Source organism: Abrus precatorius, unplaced genomic scaffold, assembly GCF_003935025.1.
Source record: "Abrus precatorius isolate BTA unplaced genomic scaffold, Abrus_2018 Scaffold6, whole genome shotgun sequence".
NCBI lineage: Eukaryota > Viridiplantae > Streptophyta > Magnoliopsida > Fabales > Fabaceae > Abrus > Abrus precatorius.
Window position 1 is genome coordinate 402450 of NW_020874406.1, and position 18352 is coordinate 420801.

An 18352-nucleotide genomic window follows, 5' to 3' on the forward strand; every position below is an offset into this window, starting at 1 on the left:
GATTATGGCTTTGTTTATGATTATTTTAGTTTTTTTCTTTAGCATAAGTAACTAAGTCCATAGCTAAGGCTATGCGAACTATTGTTCATGAATTTATGGAGTTTTGACGTTTGAATCTAAATTTGATTTCCATTTCGTGATTAGATTTTATCTTATTGTGCTTCTCTCTTAATCTTAATTAATTATATCGTCAGGCGACCGTACCTCGGTTAATTAATAGATCTATAGGGTAAAATGAGACAAAGGATTAGGTGGACCAAACCAATCTTTCTCTTCTAATCGTTATTAAATTAACAAGTTCATAGGTTCCTTAAGCTTTCTCAAATTGATGTTTTGCATGACCATTGGGGATATTGACACGAGGTCGTACACGGGTCAAAATAAACCTAATTACTTTAGTACGGGGTAAGCAACTAAGGTTGTTTCTCAAAGAATCACAATGACAAATTAATCTATTTAGAGAGTGTATAAGATGGGTTGGGTTTGTTTATAAAGGAAACAAAAACGCACTTAATTATAATTAGAATGAAGAGTGAACAGAAATTGAAATTCCAATCCAAGAATTAAGAAGAAAAATGACTACTCTATCACCGGATTTTTAAGAGAGTACATCAACAAACAATTCAGTAATTAACAATGAATCTGAATGAAACCTCAATTCGAACTCAGCATTCACATGAAGACCTTCATGCATTCGATTAGCACATAATTAATTAAAATTCAGAAAACTCTAGAACCTAATTGAATTGTGCCAATTTAATTTACCAATGCCGTTAATCGTAGTTTTCAAACCTGAAAATCCAATTCATGTTCCTTAAAACTCAATTACATACATCAATCGAATAATACGTAATCAACCACATGCATAATCATCAATCCAAACGAATAACTTCAATTCAAAAATATAATTAGGAAAAGGGAGAGAATAAGGAATAGATGAAACCCGAAATTGTTATTGAATTTATGCCAATGTGCGATCAATCAATCCTTAAGAGTGTCACGTCTCTTTTAATCCTTGAATCAGATGGGAATCTAAGCCTCCATGGATGGAGAGAAAAAATTCATGAAAGAGAAAAAAAAACGAAAACAGAGAGAAGAGAGAGGAAGAAGAAAGGAGAGGAGCCAAAAAAAAACTTAAAATTCAAAATTCCCAAATTCAAAATTTCGTTCGTCACTTTGTTCCCTTTTTCTGGCTATGAAAATGGCCTCTTTTTGGTTCGTGGCCTAAAGGACAATTGTAGCCTTGGATGTTAGCTTAAACACGCCACTAGAATGGTCTTAATCGGACATTTGTGGACTGAGATATGGCCCAAATACTGCACCTTGCTCAGGATCCGTGACTGCAGCGTTCCGACTTTTTTTAGGCCCAGTTTCAGCTTATTATCATCGGAATTGGTTTTTGACCTCTGCATAGGAATTGTGCACCTTTCTCTTAGCTTTCCTACAAATCAAGAATCACAATTAAACGAGTTCTACAACACAAGATATGATCCATAAACCAAAACAGTATCAGAATTTGCCAAACACTGGAATAATTAAATAAAGCCCAAATAAAATCCAAACATCGTAAAATGATCCAATTCAACCAATTAGGCACAAAAGAGGATTAATGAGCTAGGAATTAGAGGAAATAATGTTATAAAAATCCAATTGATCAAATTCCCCCACACTTAGCTCTTGCATGTCCTCATGTAAGACACAATCAAGCAAATAAAAACATGTAACTTAAAAAATCATAGAATAATCAAAACAAATAAACAAATTCTCCAATGAATCCTTAGAAGTGCTGAACTAGGGACACAAGATCAAATAAAGCATCAAGAGTTCTACAACAATCAAACATCCAACTCCCAACCTCTCAAAAATGCAAGCCAAGCAATATCATTCAAAGTGTATAGATCAAGCATGAAAGATCTCACAAGATGGTGTATACAACTCAACTCTCAAGTGTATGGTTCAAAGTGTTTCACTCAAGTCACCTCAAAAGCCAATGCATTACCATAAGCTTGTTAATCTTCTACTTCTCCACTACTTACAATCATATGCAAACACAAATCAAGAGGACTTTATTCAATGGTTGTAATGGGGCTAAGGTAAGGGTAGGGAAATATGAGGATATGACAAGATACAACCAAAGAGAATAGGAATAACATTGGTCCTTAGACAAATCAAGCCATAACATACATTATTCTCCTTGGACTTCCTTTTCCCTTCATCAAAATTTCCCATTTTCTTTGTAATAATAATTTATTTATTTATTTATTATTTTTTTTCTTCTTTTTATTTCTTTTTCTTCATTTTTTCTTCTTCTTCTTGCATTCTTTCCGAACCCCCACACTTGAAATGCAATAACATTAATGAAACCAATGCACTCCCTATTCCCTAAGGTTAGGTATAACATGGTTTTCCACTTTAGAGCTTATAATGTGCTAGAAGCCAAAGAATGGTTCATAAGGCTCAAAGGGGCTAAACAAAGGGCAAAATGCAAGGTAAGCTATATGGCCAAGTGGGTAAAAATTTGAAAGAAATACCTCTATCATGTTCATAATTGCATATGAAAATTGTAGACTCAAAGAAGAATCAAAACAAGTTCTAGAATGACAAAATCTAAGAGGGAAAGCACACAAGAAAGAAAAGAATGGCATGAATTCCAACCATCCAAAAATAAGGCTCAAAAGCTCACAAAGGTAAAGTCTAACATACTCAATCATACAAATCAAAATCAATCATCCAATTCACATATATAAAGAGGAAGAAGTAATAATAAAATCATGTAGGAACTCTATCCTTCTTAATAACTAATGCCTTAACTCAACAACTTCTAATTCAAGAAAGAAAAACAAAACAAAACAAAAACAATGCTAAATAATAAAGTTACTCTCCCCCCCCCACACTTCAACTTTACATTGTCCTCAATGTAATGTATAATGGAAATGTAAAATATAGTAAAGAAAAGGCAGAGGGGAACTCCCTAATCAAGCATAAGTGGCCGCTAGCAAGCAGACCTCCTCAATGTTCTCCAAGGGTGTGTCTTCATGAAAAGGCTTCAAGCGGTGGCCATTCACTGTGAATACCTTATCTGTTCCAGGCTCCAAAATCTGTATAGCATCATATGGAAAAATCTTAGCTACTATATACGGGCCAAGCCACCTAGAACGAAGCTTACCTGAAAAAAGCTTGAGGCGAGAATTGTAGAGAAGCACTTTCTGGCCTATGGAGAATTCCTTTCACAGCAACATCTTATCATGAATGAGTTTTGTCTTTTCCTTGTACATGTGAGAGTTCTCATAGGCTTCCAACCGAATCTCCTCTAACTCCTGAAGTTGGAACTTCCTGTGAAGTCCGGACTGGCTCATATCAAAGTTACAGTTCTTAACTGCCCAATATGCTTTGTGCTCAATTTCCACCGGAAGGTGGCATGCCTTGCCAAAGACAATTCTATAGGGAGACATTTCCAAAGGGGTCTTGTAGGCAGTGCGGTAAACCCATAGTGCATCTTCAAGTCTCTTGCTCCAATCCTTCCTGTTTGTCTGAACTATTTTCTTCAGAATATGTTTCAGCTCCCTATTTGATACCTCTGCCTGTCCATTAGTCTGCGAATGGTATGGAGTTGAAACCTTGTGAGTGACACCATATTTCTTTAGTAAGGATGCCATGTTCCTGTTACAGAAATGGCTTCCTTGATCACTGATGATTGCCCGAGGTACTCCGAACCTGCAAAGAATGTGTGATTTGACAAAATCTACAACAACATGAGAGTCATCAGTTCAAGTGGCCTTGGCCTCCTCCCACTTGGAGACATAATCAACAGCCAACAAAATATAAACAAAACCAAATGAGATAGGAAATGGACCCATAAAATCAATACCCCAAACATCAAATATCTCACAAAATAATAATAGTTATTGAGGCATCTCATTTCTACGGGAGATAGTACCTGTCTTCTAACATTGTTCATAATTCTTACAATAGGTGTAAGAATCTCGAAACAATGTGAGCCAGTAAAAACCTGCATCTAAGACCTTCCTAGCAGTGCGTTGTGGCCCAAAGTGACCACCACAAGCAAGTGTATGACAAAAATGCAAAATGGAAAAAATCTCAAGCTCATGCACACAGCGCCTAATAATCTGATCACTATACATGCACCACAAATAAGGATCATCCCAGACATAATATTTAGCCTCACTCCTAAGTTTCTCTATCTGATGCTTTTCAAAATAAGCAGGCAATTCAGAGGCAACTAGATAGTTAACCAAGTTAGCATACCACGGGTCCTTACCTCGCAGCTCTAAAAGCTGCTCATCTAGAAAGTTCTCACGGATAGGTAGAGGCTCCAAAGTCTGTGGAATTCGACTCAAGTGGTTCGCCACCAGGTTCTCAGCTCCACTCTTATCCTTGATCTCTATGTCAAACTCCTGCAATAGCAACATCCACCTGATGAGTCTGGACTTAGCATCTGGCTTCTTCAATAGGAACTTCTACGCTGCATGATCAGAGAAAACAGTCACTTTAGTTCCTAACAGATAAGCACGAAATTTATCTAAAGCAAAAATGATAGCCAGAAGCTCTTTTTCTGTAGTGGTGTAGTTAGCCTGTGTAGAATCCAGAGTCCGGGAAGCATATGCTATGACATGAGGGGTCTTTCCAATTCTCTGGGAAAGTACAGCTCCAACTGCAAGGTTTGATGCATCACACATGAGCTCAAACGGATACTCCCAGTTCGGTGACTGTAGGACAGGAGCAGAAATTAGGTGCTGCTTCAATTGATCAAAAGCTCTTCTGCACTCATCATCAAATTGGAAATCTATATCCTTCTGCAGAAGCTTGGAAAGTGGAAGGGCGACTTTACTAAAACCCTGGATAAATCGCCTGTAGAAAGCTGCATGACCAAGTGTTGTTCGCAATCTACACTAGCAAGTGCACTAGGATTGCAGCAAGTGATAAGTAATTTTAAGATCCAAATATCGTCTCCACAGGGAATTTAGATTCAAGTATCACTTCATAGAATTATAACCATTTAAGCTTTTCAAAATTGTAAGGAGAGTGGTAACATGTAATAACAGAAAACTAGAACAATTAAAAGTAAAATGAACTTGCAGAAAACAGAACAATGAACACACAGTTATGTGATAACAGAGGGAGAAACTATAGCTAGGGAATTGTTTCACCAAAACTCCAATGTTCAACCAATAAAGTTCTGAATTAACAAGCAATTGGAAAGAATGACAATCAGTTTCACATTATATTATTCAGAGGTTAATTCCTTAACTCAGTGAACCTAACATTCAATTAAACCATTCTAATTCCTTAGATCTGATTCAATTCAATATTGCTTTAAGTGTAAGAAACCAAAAGATTGCAAGATCAAAGTTCCTTATCCCTAAGAAAAATATAATCTCGGTGATTGGTTCAGATCTGAAGAACAAATTCAATTTCCATTGACAAGAGTTCTTCTGAATTTAGTTAATCAAATTTCCATTCAATTTCCACGTGAAGTTCAGAATCAATCACTCAATCTATTCCAAAGCTTGAAATCCAGATCTAAATCAATTCAACATGTTCATTTCATATCTACAATCCCTAACTATGAACGAATTACACAGCCATGGCAGCAGAAAAAGAAAAAGAAAGAGAAGAAGAAAAGAAGAAACTCAGAAACACCATGGAAGCTTGCTCCACTCCAATTCCTCTTCATGAAGCTTCAAGATCTGAATCCCCACTCCTCTCTCTCACTTCCTCTAACCAGAAACTAACTAAAAAAACTGAAAATGAACAGAACCCCCTTCTTTCCGGATCGTTTCTAGTATTTATAAAATTTCCCAGATTTTCACGTTATCATTTTTATGAGAAATAGTAGTTACGCAGAGAGTTTTTGGTTGCGCGTTAACACTTTTCCCAGAAAATAGTGGCCATGCGTATTTTCCTGATATTGAGAGCTCTCTAGAACTATCACTCTTGATGACAAAAGTGACAATGCAGAGCCAAGGTAGTTGCGCGTTATCACTATTGTTGTTAAAAGTGACTACGCGCAACTCGCCAAGTTGAAGACTCTCTGGAACGATCACTTTTGATGACAATAGTGGTTACGCAGAGCTTTCCTGATATTTTGCTTCTCTGGAACTATCACTTTTAATGATAAAAGTGGTTACACAGAGCTTTCCTTCTTCTTTGAGCTCTGAAGTGATCACTTTCACTAATAATAGTGATCACGCCCAGTCTGCAATTTCTTATTCTTGAGTTTTTGGAGTCCAGACTTGCTTTTTTCCTCTTCCTTGTCATCAAACCTCCATGGATATGATCCTTGCTCAATTTATTCCTTCACAAACAAGATTAAAAACTTAATTCCTAAGCAAAAATTTCACAAATGCTAAAATAACTACAAATTTAAACAAACTTCAATTCCTTCTCTTTTTCTAAGTTTTTCTGCTTTCTTTATATATTTTTCTTATCAAATGTGTTAGAATTATGCTAAAATATTAGTCAAAATATGGATTCATCACTACCCCAAACTTGGATTTTTGCTTGTACTCAAGCAAATCAAACTAAACCAAGGGTAATTCTTCCACTTTTCATAAACCAATTCACAACTGCTATATCAGAATTTTCTAATTTGCAATTCTATGTTTTCTGCAAAATTTTCAATCAAGATATTCATCCAATTACTCTTCATTGCAATCACAATGCATTCATCAAATTTTAAGCAAGAATTGCTATCTAAGCGAATATATATCAGCCAAGTTCATGTGAGAAACATTAAAATCATGATCACTTCTCACTGGACAGTATTTCCCTCAATTCTCAGCAGTGTTTAAGTACTGTTTTCTCTCTTTAATCATCAATTCAGCTACACTCTACCATATGCTTGCCCAATTTCTCTATCTCCTCTGCTTAGTACAGCCAATCACACATCAAGAGGACTTTTTACAGTTTATAATAGGGCTTAGGTTAAGGTAGATACTGAACAAAATAAGAAACAAGTTGCAATTTCAAAAGATCAGAAGCATTTTGAGTGAATGACTTTAAAACTAGTCTGGTTTAGCATCAATTCACATTAAATCCCTCAATTATGCAGCAAACAAATTGTTTTTGTCCAGCAGAATTTTTATTTTCCTTTTTCTTCTCTTACTTCCATTTACTATTTTCTTTTCATTGAATTTCTTTTTCTTTTTCTCTGCAACAGTTTACTGCTAATTTCTTCTTTTTGATCTCCATTTTGCTCTTTTCAACTCAGATTCTGTTTTTGAACTCATGTTTTACTCTTTCCACAGTTTTGCTGCATAATTTTTAATTTTTCTGCAGCACTTTTGTTCTTTCGTTCTGACTTTTTGAACTCAAACTTAGATAGCTTGCTACTCCCCTACCCCAAACTTAAAATTTTGCTTGTCCTCAAGCAACTTAATTGGATGCTACCCCAAACTTAGTTTTAAAACTCATTCTTGATTAAACTCACAATGCCTTTTATCAATTTGAATGGTAAAATTGGTTTTTCAGCAAGGTGTGTAATGAAGTTAACTCAAGAAAAGGGAATATTAAGCTCAAAAGGGGTAAACTAGGGCAATTAATCATAAGGGAAGGCATTTTAGGCTAACTAAGTATATCAAACATGGCCTCTATCATGTGTGTGAGAACTGTAACATGCATATTCAATTAAGAACAAGGGCAAGTTCTAGAGAATGCAGTAAAATCTGATTAATCACACAAGGAAAGAATTAGGTAGCTCAAGTCTCACTAGGCATTTATAAGTGATCATGTGGATTAATGAAAACACAATGCACTTTTCAGAAATATATGCACCTAGTGGCAACTGCCTCATTTTTGAAAATACAAGTGTGATCTCATTTTGAGAATGGGAAAAACAACTTAAAAAGAAATTCACACAGAATTCACAGCCAGCAGTTTGTTATCTATTCTAGTATTTTGGTGTTTTTCAACAACAATTCAGTGTAATGTGAGGCTACACATGAATAAGAGGTAGAGAATGAAACCCCCCTTTCATGGCAGCTTGTGCAAGAGTCACCATCCAATGTGTGTGAGTGTTGTGTGTGTGATATTCTCTGCACAAAAACACCAGAATTCCATTAACTTGCAGCAAGAGAAAGGTAATTAGTTAAAAAGCTAATATAATTGCAAAATAGATAAGTGAAAATTAAACCAAATTGTACCAATTAGTGATTACAACCCAAAAAGTTTAAAACTACCAGAAATTTACAGAAATCTAATAACAGAAATTAAATTCCTAGACTAATCTTCTGCTGCATCTTCTTCCTCTGAGCTTTCCTCTTCAGAACCTTCTTCTTCTTCTTCTTCTTCCACTACCTCTTCAAATGGTGGCTAAGGAAAGTGGGTTCTGTATATTGGCATATTCTTGAAAACAGAAGAACGAAGGCACTGGGCATTCTCTGCCAAGTCTGGAGTATGATACATTTCTTCTTTGGTCATTCCCAATTTCTGACCAATATTCAGCATAATACATTCCATTAACATGACTCCAGCTTTGAGGCTATTGTGCAGCTCAGTCTGCCTTTCAGCAAGTTGATTATGCCCTTCAGCTAGCTGCTTTAGAGTGTCCTTCATCATTATTGGTTTCTCTTTCTTGAATTGTGAAGGAATTGAGGCTGCAGATGTGCAGGAGACATTTGCAGAAATCTCTTTGATCAGAGCTGCAAAAATGGATGGTGCAGCTCTGATTTTCTCTTGATAATCACCAAACTCAACTCCTGCGTCTTCACAAAGTAATGTAATTACTGAAGGGAAGGCTAATGAATCCCTTTTTGTCTTCAGTATTCCCAAGATACATTCACTTATTACCTCTCCCACATCTATGTAGATGTCAGAGACTATGGCAAAAAGCAGAGCAGCCCTCTTCACAGCTAGTGTGGAGCTATGTTTGGCAGGCATGAAAGAATTTAAAATAAACATGCTCCACACTTTGGCAAAGGGCAGAAGATTCTTGGTGACAATATGCTTTGGCTTCTTAGATTGGTTGAGCTCCCATGTAGTGCCTGGTTTCCCAATCCTTTCCAGAATTTGCACAAAATCAATATCTAGACTTTCCTTAAATGTTTTGAAGTCCAGCTGTGCAGCATGTTGTGCAAAATTAATTTCCAGCACCCTGTTGATATTTGCTGGTGAGAAGTCAATTCTCATGCCCTTGACCATGGAGCTGAACTTAGGGGTTCCTTTCCCTTTAAACCTCATGGCATTGGCATAAAATTCCTAAGTTATTTCCCTCCAACCCAGGCCAGCTGTTGCACAGAAGAATTCCCAACCTCTTTTCTGGATTTCCTCTTTGAATTCAGGGTGATTGTTCCCAGCTATTTGGAATGCTTTGTCAGGAACAATTTTTCTTCTTAGAATATTGGCTCTGAAAAAATTTTCATGAGCCAAACTTCTGAATCTCGGATCATGTGTGGCTGGTGGTGAGGATCCTGAGGGTGCAACTGTTCTTGGTAGGGGTGATGGTGTAGGTGAAGGTGCAGGTGCAGGAGATCTTGTTGAAGGTGGTGGAGAAGGTGAAAGTTCAGATGTAGGTGCAGATGATCTTGTCTGAGGTGAGGGAGAAGGTGAGGGTTCAGAGATCTGAATAGGTGAAGAGCTTGAGACACCATCAGTTCTGGCCCTCTTTGATGCTGCAGCTTGGAGGTTTCAGTTGGATCTTCTTGTTGGGGTTGTGGAAGATGCAACTCGCTTCTTCTTAGGGGTGGTAGAAGATGCAGCTTGTTTCTTCTTAGGAGGACCCACAGGTGTGTTGAATGAAGTCCTAACCATTTTGAAATTTTCTGCATGAAGGGAGTAATTGTCAATTTAAAATTTTAGAATCAAAGAATAATCCTATATTGCAGAAAATTCAATCAAGCAGTTTGCAGAAATTTAAATTTTCTAATACTTATCATCATGTAATATGCTAATAATATCATTCTCATTCAAATACCAACACCCAATTGCACAACTTATTCAAAACATGCAAAATCTAACAGTAGAATTTCAGAGTGCACACTCTTATCAAATATCAGGGTAACGCAGAAAGATAATTACATGCCTTGACCAAAATTTTAAACTGATTTTGCACTGACAGCCAAAATTCCCAAGTTGTATTCATTTTTGCAATCAAGTATGCATTTCAGATAGTCCCAATTTAATGTCTAACTCAATTTCAGCACAGCTATGTATTCTAATTTTCAATTCCACAATTTCAGAAAATTCTGTTGCTATCAGTTCAGATTCTGCAGAAATGTGGTTCATATAATGCAATGTAATTTCAACTATCCCATCAAACTAACATACATGACAGAGAACAGCTATCTGAAGTATTATCCATTCTATTTTGAACCAAATAGCCTCAGAATTTGAAATTAAGTTTGCTGTCAGAACATGTATTATACATATGCACATAATAGATGCTCAACCATCACAACAAGTAATTTCAATTAGTCATATTCAGAAATTTCCAATCAACCAATTCACACACTTCAATTTAAGTCAATTAAAATGCTGCGGACTGTGATACATATAATATGCAATGCAGTTTCAATTATCCCAGCAGAAATGTCATAGTTGATAGGGAAAGACCGATTCAAAGTATTATTCATTCCATTCTTGAAGCAAATACTATCAAAATAGTTTCCCAACACTCATCTCGACATTTTCCAAAACAGTACATGCAGAACACAGTACAATAGATAATTTTAGACTTTCAAATTCAATATTGTTCAATCAGAACGTTGTTATTAAAGTCTTTTAGGTCAAATCAATTTCTGTAGAAATTTGTTAATGTGAAGAGTGCAATGCAGAATTGAATTTTCTCAGAGAACTCTCATTATAGCAAAACCTAATCTCAGTATTTTTTATCCCCGAATTGATTTAAATGCCTCGAACATTCTTAGTTATCCCTTTTTTAGCAACTTCCCCAAAATAGTTATACAAATACAGAAACCCCAATCACAGATTTTAGAAGTGAGGGAAGTGTACCTTGGTTGAGATGCAGAAATGATGTTCGAACAAGGAAGAAGAAGCTTCTGAATCGCAATGCAGAGGTTGATAAGTGGAGAGCTCTCAGAGAGGGAAGGGATTTTTTATTTAAAAACGTATGTGCGTATTCACCCTTAGCAATATTTATAGGCACTCCCAAGCACGTGACTACTTTGGAGAATAAAAGTGACTTTTACGTTATTAAAATTCCCAGTGTTATCACTATTATTCGTAAGAGTGAATGTTCCAGAGAGTGGATATTTCAGAGTGAGGCGCGCGTTATCACTATTGCTGAACAAAGTGATAACGCGCAGCAAAGTGATAACTTTTTTCAGTAAAAGTACTAACGCAGAGCTATTAAAAGTTTACTTACCTGTGCGTAGTCACTCTTGACAGAAAAAGGAGGCATTCCAGAGAGCTCATTTTCCCATCTGTCTCTGCGTGATCACTTTTATCAATAAAAGTGATTGTTCCAGCAGAAAACCTCAAATTGCATTCTCTGCGTAGCTTCTTTTCTGCAATAAAGTGACTCCTCTCATTAATCAAATACCTCTAAAACCTCAATTAATTCAATTTTCACTCTTGAATCCATCAAATACACACTCTCCACATTGAATCTCAGTTCAAGTATCTCAATTATGCCTCAGAAAATCAGATTCAGTAGAATATTCACATACATCATGCAGAAACTTTCAGAAATTGGTAAAATCAGATTATGCAGAATCTTAAACTCTTAACTACACATTCACCTCATCAATTCTCAGATTAAGCAACCAAATGCACCTCAGAAATTCAAATTCAGCAGTATTTGTGTAGAATTTTTGCAGAATATCAGAAATTTACAGAACATTAATATGCAGAATTCTAAAAAAAAAAAACACTATAGAAAACTTAAACTGGGTTAGAAATGTGAGTTGCCTCTCACAAAGCACTTCTTTAATGTCACTAGCTTGACATTAGTGGTTCCTCACTCAAGAAGAACCAATTTCAAGCATGATATGTTTCTTGCAAACTCTTCTCCATGATAGATCTTCAATCTTTGGCCATTGACCTTGAATTCCCTCCCTGTTTTCTGATCTTCTATAAGAATTGCTCCAAAGGGAGAGGTCTCTTTTATTAAAAATGGTTCAGACCATCAAGATTTCAATTTCCCTGGAAACAATTTTAATCTCGAATTGAATAGCAGCACTTGCTGGCCAGGTCTGAAATCTTTTTGCAGAATGAACTTGTCATGGATTCTCTTGGTTCTTTCTTTGTACAACTTTGCATTCTCATATGCTTCCTGTCTGAATTCCTCCAATTCATGCAACTGCAGAACTCTCTTCCTTCCAGCACTTGACAGATCGAAATTAAGCCATTTTGTAGTCCAATATGCTCTATGTTCCAGCTCTAGAGGTAGGTGACAGGCCTTTCCAATTACTAACTGATATGGAGACATACCAATTGGAGTTTTAAAAGCAGTTCTGTATGCCCACAATGAATCATCCAGCTTCTTTGACCAATCCTTCCTTGAGCTGTTCACTACTTTCTCTAGAATTTGCTTGATTTCTCTATTTGAGACCTCCACTTGTCCACTTATTTGTGGATGGTATGTAGTAGCGACCTTATGCTTTACACCATATTTCATTAATACAGCTTCAAGATACTTGTTGCAGAAGTGGGTACCTCCATCACTTATCAGCACTCTAGGTACACCAAATCTTGAAAAAATGTTCTTTCTTATAAAAGAAATCACTACCTTTGCATCATTTGATCTGGTGGAAATTGCTTCTACCCATTTAGACACATAATCCACTGCCACTAGGATGTATTCGTGTGAAAATGATGGGGAAAATGGTCCCATGAAATCAATCCCCCATACATCAAATAGTTCCACTTCTAAGATGTTAGTTAATGGCAGCTCATGTCTTCTTGAGATATTTCCAGTTCTTTGACATTTGTCACAGTTTTCTACATACCTCTTGGCATCTTTTAAGAGTGTGGGCCAAAATAAACCTGCTTGCAAGACTTTTGCAGCAGTCCTTGAACTTGCATGGTGGCCTCCATATTCTGAATTGTGACAATGCCATAGTATCTCAGCTTGCTCACTTTCTGGAATGCATCTTCTAAGTAACCCATCTACTCCAATTTTGAACAGGTATGGGTCTTCCCACACATAGAATTTGCTGTCATGTAAGAACTTCTTCTTTTGCTGCCAAGTAAACCTCTTTGGAATGACTTGAGTGGCTTTAAAATTTGCAATGTCAGCAAACCAAGGCATGTTATCCACTGCAAACAGCTTTTCATCTGGAAATTCTTCATTTATTTCCAATGATTCAGTGGTTAAACTCTCCAAAGGTAATCTGGATAGGTGGTCAGCAACACTGTTTTCTTTCCCTTTCTTGTCTTTGATCTCTAGCTCAAATTCTTGGAGGAGTAGAATCCATCTTAATAATCTAGGCTTTGCATCCTGTTTTGTCAAAAGATATTTAAGAGCAGCATGATCAGTGTATACAATCACTTTTGAACCCATTAAATATGATCTGAACTTATCAAAAGCATATACAACAGCTAAAAGTTCTTTTTCTGTTGTTGTGTAATTCACTTGTGCAGGATTTAACACTTTGCTTGAATAATAGATAGCATGTAATTTCCTATCTTTCCTCTGTCCTAACACAGCACCTACTGCACTATCACTTGCATCACACATGAGTTCAAAAGGTAGTTTCCAATCTGGTTTTGCAAGAATAGGTGCAGAAATCAGTTTCTCTTTTAAAACAGAAAATGCATGCAAACAATTATCATCAAATATGAAATCTGCATCCTTTATAAGTAAATTCCTCAAAGGTTTAGCAATCTTGGAAAAATATTTTATGAATCTTCTATAAAAACCAGCATGTCCTAAAAAACTTCTAACTCCCTTAACATTGATAGGTGGAGGCAATTTACTAATGACTTCTATTTTAGCTTGGTCCACCTCCATTCCTTTCTCTGAAATTTTGTGACCAAGGACAATGCCTTCTTGTACCATGAAATGACACTTTTCCCAATTTAACACAAGGTTAGTGTCTTGACATCTCTGCAAAATAGTGGATAGATTAGCTAAACAATCATCAAAAGAATCACCAAAAACAGAGAAATCATCCATGAACACTTGTATGATTTTTTCTACCAAATCAGAAAAAATAGAAAGCATGCATCTTTGGAAAGTGGCAGGAGCATTACACAAACCAAATGGCATTCTCCTATATGCAAAGACTCCAAATGGACATGTAAATGCAGTTTTCTCTTGATCTAAAGGATCCACAGCTATTTGATTATATCCTGAATACCTATCAAGAAAACAATAAAATGAATGTCCAGCAAGTCTTTCTAGCATTCGATCTGCAAATGGTAGTGGGAAATGGTCTTTTCTGGTTGCATCATTTAATTTCCTATAGTCTATGCACATTCTCCATCCAGTCACAGTCCTAGTAGGGACAAGTTCATTCTTTTCATTAGGTATAACTGTCATACCACCTTTCTTTGGAACAACTTGGACTGGACTTACCCAATTGCTATCAGAAATAGGGTATATTATTCCTGCATCTAACAGCTTCATTACCTCCTTTTTAACTACCTTTTTCATGGCTGGGTTTAACCTCCTTTGTGGCTGCACAACAGGTTTAAAATTCTCTTCAAATAAAATTCTGTGCTTACAAAATGAAGGATTTATACCTTTCAGATCTGCAATACTCCATCCAATTGCAGATTTGTGTTCTCTCAAAATTCTGAGCATTTTTTCCTCTTGTTCTTCCTTAAGTTAATTATTGATGATGACTGGATTTTCATGTTTCTCATCCAGAAATGCATACCGCAGGTGGGAAGGGAGTTGTTTCAGTTCTAGCTTTTGCTTTTCCTCTTCTTTATCATCCTTTTCTAGCTTCTCCTTCACTGAATTTTCTGCAAATTTTTGAATTGGCAGAGCTTCTAGTTGCTGCTGCACTTCCATAATGTATTCTTCATGTAGAAATTCAGATTTGTTATTCCCTGCAGATATTATTTCTTCTAACACAGCAAGTTCATCAATTTCATTAATATGGCGTTGTGTAATAAAAGCATCCAGTATATCTACCTTCATACATGTACTATCTTCAATTGGATATTTTAAAGCTTCAAACACATTAAACACTACCTTCTCATCTTGAACTCTAAGCATAAGTTCACCTTTCTGCACATCTATTAAAGCTCTCCCGGTTGCAAGAAATGGTCTCCCTAGGATCAAAGGGATGTTAGAATCCACCTCCATGTTCAGAATTACAAAATCTGCAGGAAAAATGAACTTATCAACTTTAACTAATAAATCTTCAACAACTCCATATGGATAAGTGTATGATCTATCAGCTAGCTGCAGTGTAATGTTGGTGGGCTTCACTTCCTCTATGCCAAGTTTCTGCAGAACAGCCAATGGCATTAGATTTATGCTTGCTCCCAAGTCACACAATGCTCTTCCCACAGTGCAGTTTCCTATTTCACAAGGAATGCTAAATGATCCAGGATCTTTCAGCTTTTGAGGAAGCTTTCTCTTGAGAATGGCACTGCACTCCTCTGTCAAAGGTACTGTTTTATCATGCTCTAGCTTTCTTTTTCTGGAAAGTAGTTCTTTCATAAACTTTGCATATGAAGGCATTTGCTCCAAAGCTTCTGCAAAAGGAATATTAATTTGTAATTTCTTAAAGACATTCATAAACCTTTCAAATTGTTCCTCTTATTTAGGATTTTGGACTCTTTGAGGATAAGGCAGCCTCTTGTATTTTTCTGGATCTATTGGCTTACAAGCTTCCTCAAAGAGTTGCTTTTTGGTTTTCCTTTCAGAATTCATAGGAACATCTACTTTTTCTTCTGAATGGTCTTTCTTCAATAGCTTAAAATTTCCTTGTTGCAGATCTTGTTCAATTTTTCTCTCTGCTGCATCATTCACTTTCTTTTCTGCTGGTTTAGGGCTTGCAACTACAGCTCCACTCCTTGTAGTTATGGCTGGACATTGTTCTTTAGGATTGATTACTGTATTGCTTGGAAATCTTCCTTCATCCCTGCTGGATAGTTGTTCAGCTAATTGTCTGATCTGTGTCTCTAGTTTCTTCATGGAGGCTTCTTGGTTTTTGAAGCTTGTTTGAGTCACCTTCATGAATTGCAGCATAGTCTCTTCCATCTCAGTCAACCTCTCATTCATAGGCTTGGAAAATTTCTGATTTCCTTGAGTTTGAGTGGATGAATTTCTCTGAAAATAAGGTTGTTGTGTTGCTGGACCTGCATTAGAAAAAGGAAAATTTGAATTAGAATTCTTTGCAGCAGAATATTGATTATTCCAATTAGAATACTGCTGAGTTCTATTATTCAAAAATTGAAATCCTGGAGGGTATGATGGCTGTTGTCTCTAAAAATTATTCATATAATTCACTTGCTCTTGTGTTTCACTTGTAGATGCCTCACATGCATCATTTGCATGGTTTCCTCCACAAAAATCACAACTTAGCTGACTGGTAGGCATACTCCCTGTTTGTAGGTTGCTGATTTGTTGTGTTAAGGCAGCTAATTGTTCTGAAAACATTTGATTTTGTAGCTGATTCTGTGCAAGAAAAGTTTCCAAAACCTTAGCTTCATGACCAGAATTTCTTCCTTGATTTCTTGAGTTTGAATTCTGATACATTGAAGATGCCATCATCTCAATAATTCTCTGAGCTTCTTCCAAGGACTTTGTATTTAATGAACCTCCAGCAGCAGCATCAACCATTGTTCTTGTTACTGCATTCATCCCATTATAAAATGTCTCCAATTGCATCCAATCTGGAATACAATGATGTGGACACCTCCTAAGAAATTCTTTGTATCTTTCCCAGGCTTCATACAATGATTCTCCTTCTTGCTGCACAAAGGATGTAATTTCTCCTCTCAACTTAGCAGCTTTGGATGGAGGGAAGTACTTAGTTAAAAACTTATTCACAAGTTCTGTCCAGGTTGTGATGCTTCCTTGTGGTTGAGCTTGTAACCAACATTTTGCTCTATCTCTCAAGGAAAAAGGAAATAGTCTTAATCTGATAGCTTCTTCACTAACTCCATTCATTCTTATGGTGTCATATAGCTGCAGAAAATTTGAAATATGCAGGTTAGGATCATAAGAATTTCCTCCAGAAAACTGATCCTGTTGGACTAAATGTAGTAGGGCAGGTTTAATCTCAAAATGGTTGGCTTGAATAGTTGGCCTAATTATAGAAGAGCTAAAACCTTGCATGTTAGGAATAGCATAGTCCCCTAATGTTCTAATTATGTTCTGCTCTGCCATTTCTATTGCTGGATTTGGTTGTCTCAAGGGTGTAGATGTTCTTTTCACTCTAGGATTACTCTGAGATTCTGGAGAATGGACAGCTTCTAACTCACTATCACTCCCTATGGCTTTTTCTGCTCTACACTGCAAGTGTACTAGGATTGCAGCAAGTGATGAGTAATTTTAAGATCCAAATATCGTCTCCACAGGGAATTTAGATTCAGGTATCACTTCATAGAATTATAACCATTTAAGCTTTTCGAAATTGTAAGGAGAGTGGTAACATGTAATAACAGAAAACTAGAACAATTAAAAGTAAAATGAACTTGCAGAAAACAGAACAATGAACACACAGTTATGTGATAACAGAGGGAGAAACCATAGCTAGGGAATTGCTTCACCAAAACTCCAATGTTCAACCAATAAAGTTCTGAATTAACAAGCAATTGGAAAGAATGACAATCAGTTTCACATTATATTATTCAGAGGTTAATTCCTTAACTCAGTGAACCTAACATTCAATTAAACCATTCTAATTCCTTAGATCTGATTCAATTCAATATTGCTTTAAGTGTAAGAAACCAAAAGATTGCAAGATCAAAGTTCCTTATCCCTAAGAAAAATATAATCTCGGTGATTGGTTCAGATCTGAAGAACAAATTCAATTTCCATTGACAAGAGTTCTTCTGAATTTAGTTAATCAAATTTCCATTTAATTTCCACGTGAAGTTCAGAATCATTCACTCAATCTATTCCAAAGCTTGAAATCCAGATCTAAATCAATTCAACATGTTCATTTCAGATCTACAATCCCTAAGTATGAACGAATTACACAGCCATGGCAGTAGAAGAAGAAAAAGAAAAAGAAGAAGAAAAGAAGAAACTCAGAAATGCCATGGAAGCTTGCTCCACTCCAATTCCTCTTCGTGAAGCTCCAAGATCTGAATCCCCACTCCTCTCTCTCACTTCCTCTAACCAGAAACTAACTAAAAAAACTGAAAATGAACAGAACCCCCTTCTTTCCGGATCGTTTCTGGTATTTATAAAATTTCCCAGATTTTCACGTTATCAGTTTTATGAGAAATAGTAGTTACGCAGAGA

General features: G+C 36.3%; 1 non-coding gene across 1 annotated transcript; it reads left to right on the forward strand.

Moving 5' to 3' along the window:
• Window positions 1-16778: 16778 nt before the first annotated feature.
• On the forward strand, window positions 16779-16885 carry LOC113870505. Its single transcript, XR_003505529.1, has one exon. It is a non-coding gene; the product is annotated as a small nucleolar RNA R71 (small nucleolar RNA).
• The last annotated feature ends 1467 nt before the right edge of the window (window positions 16886-18352 follow it).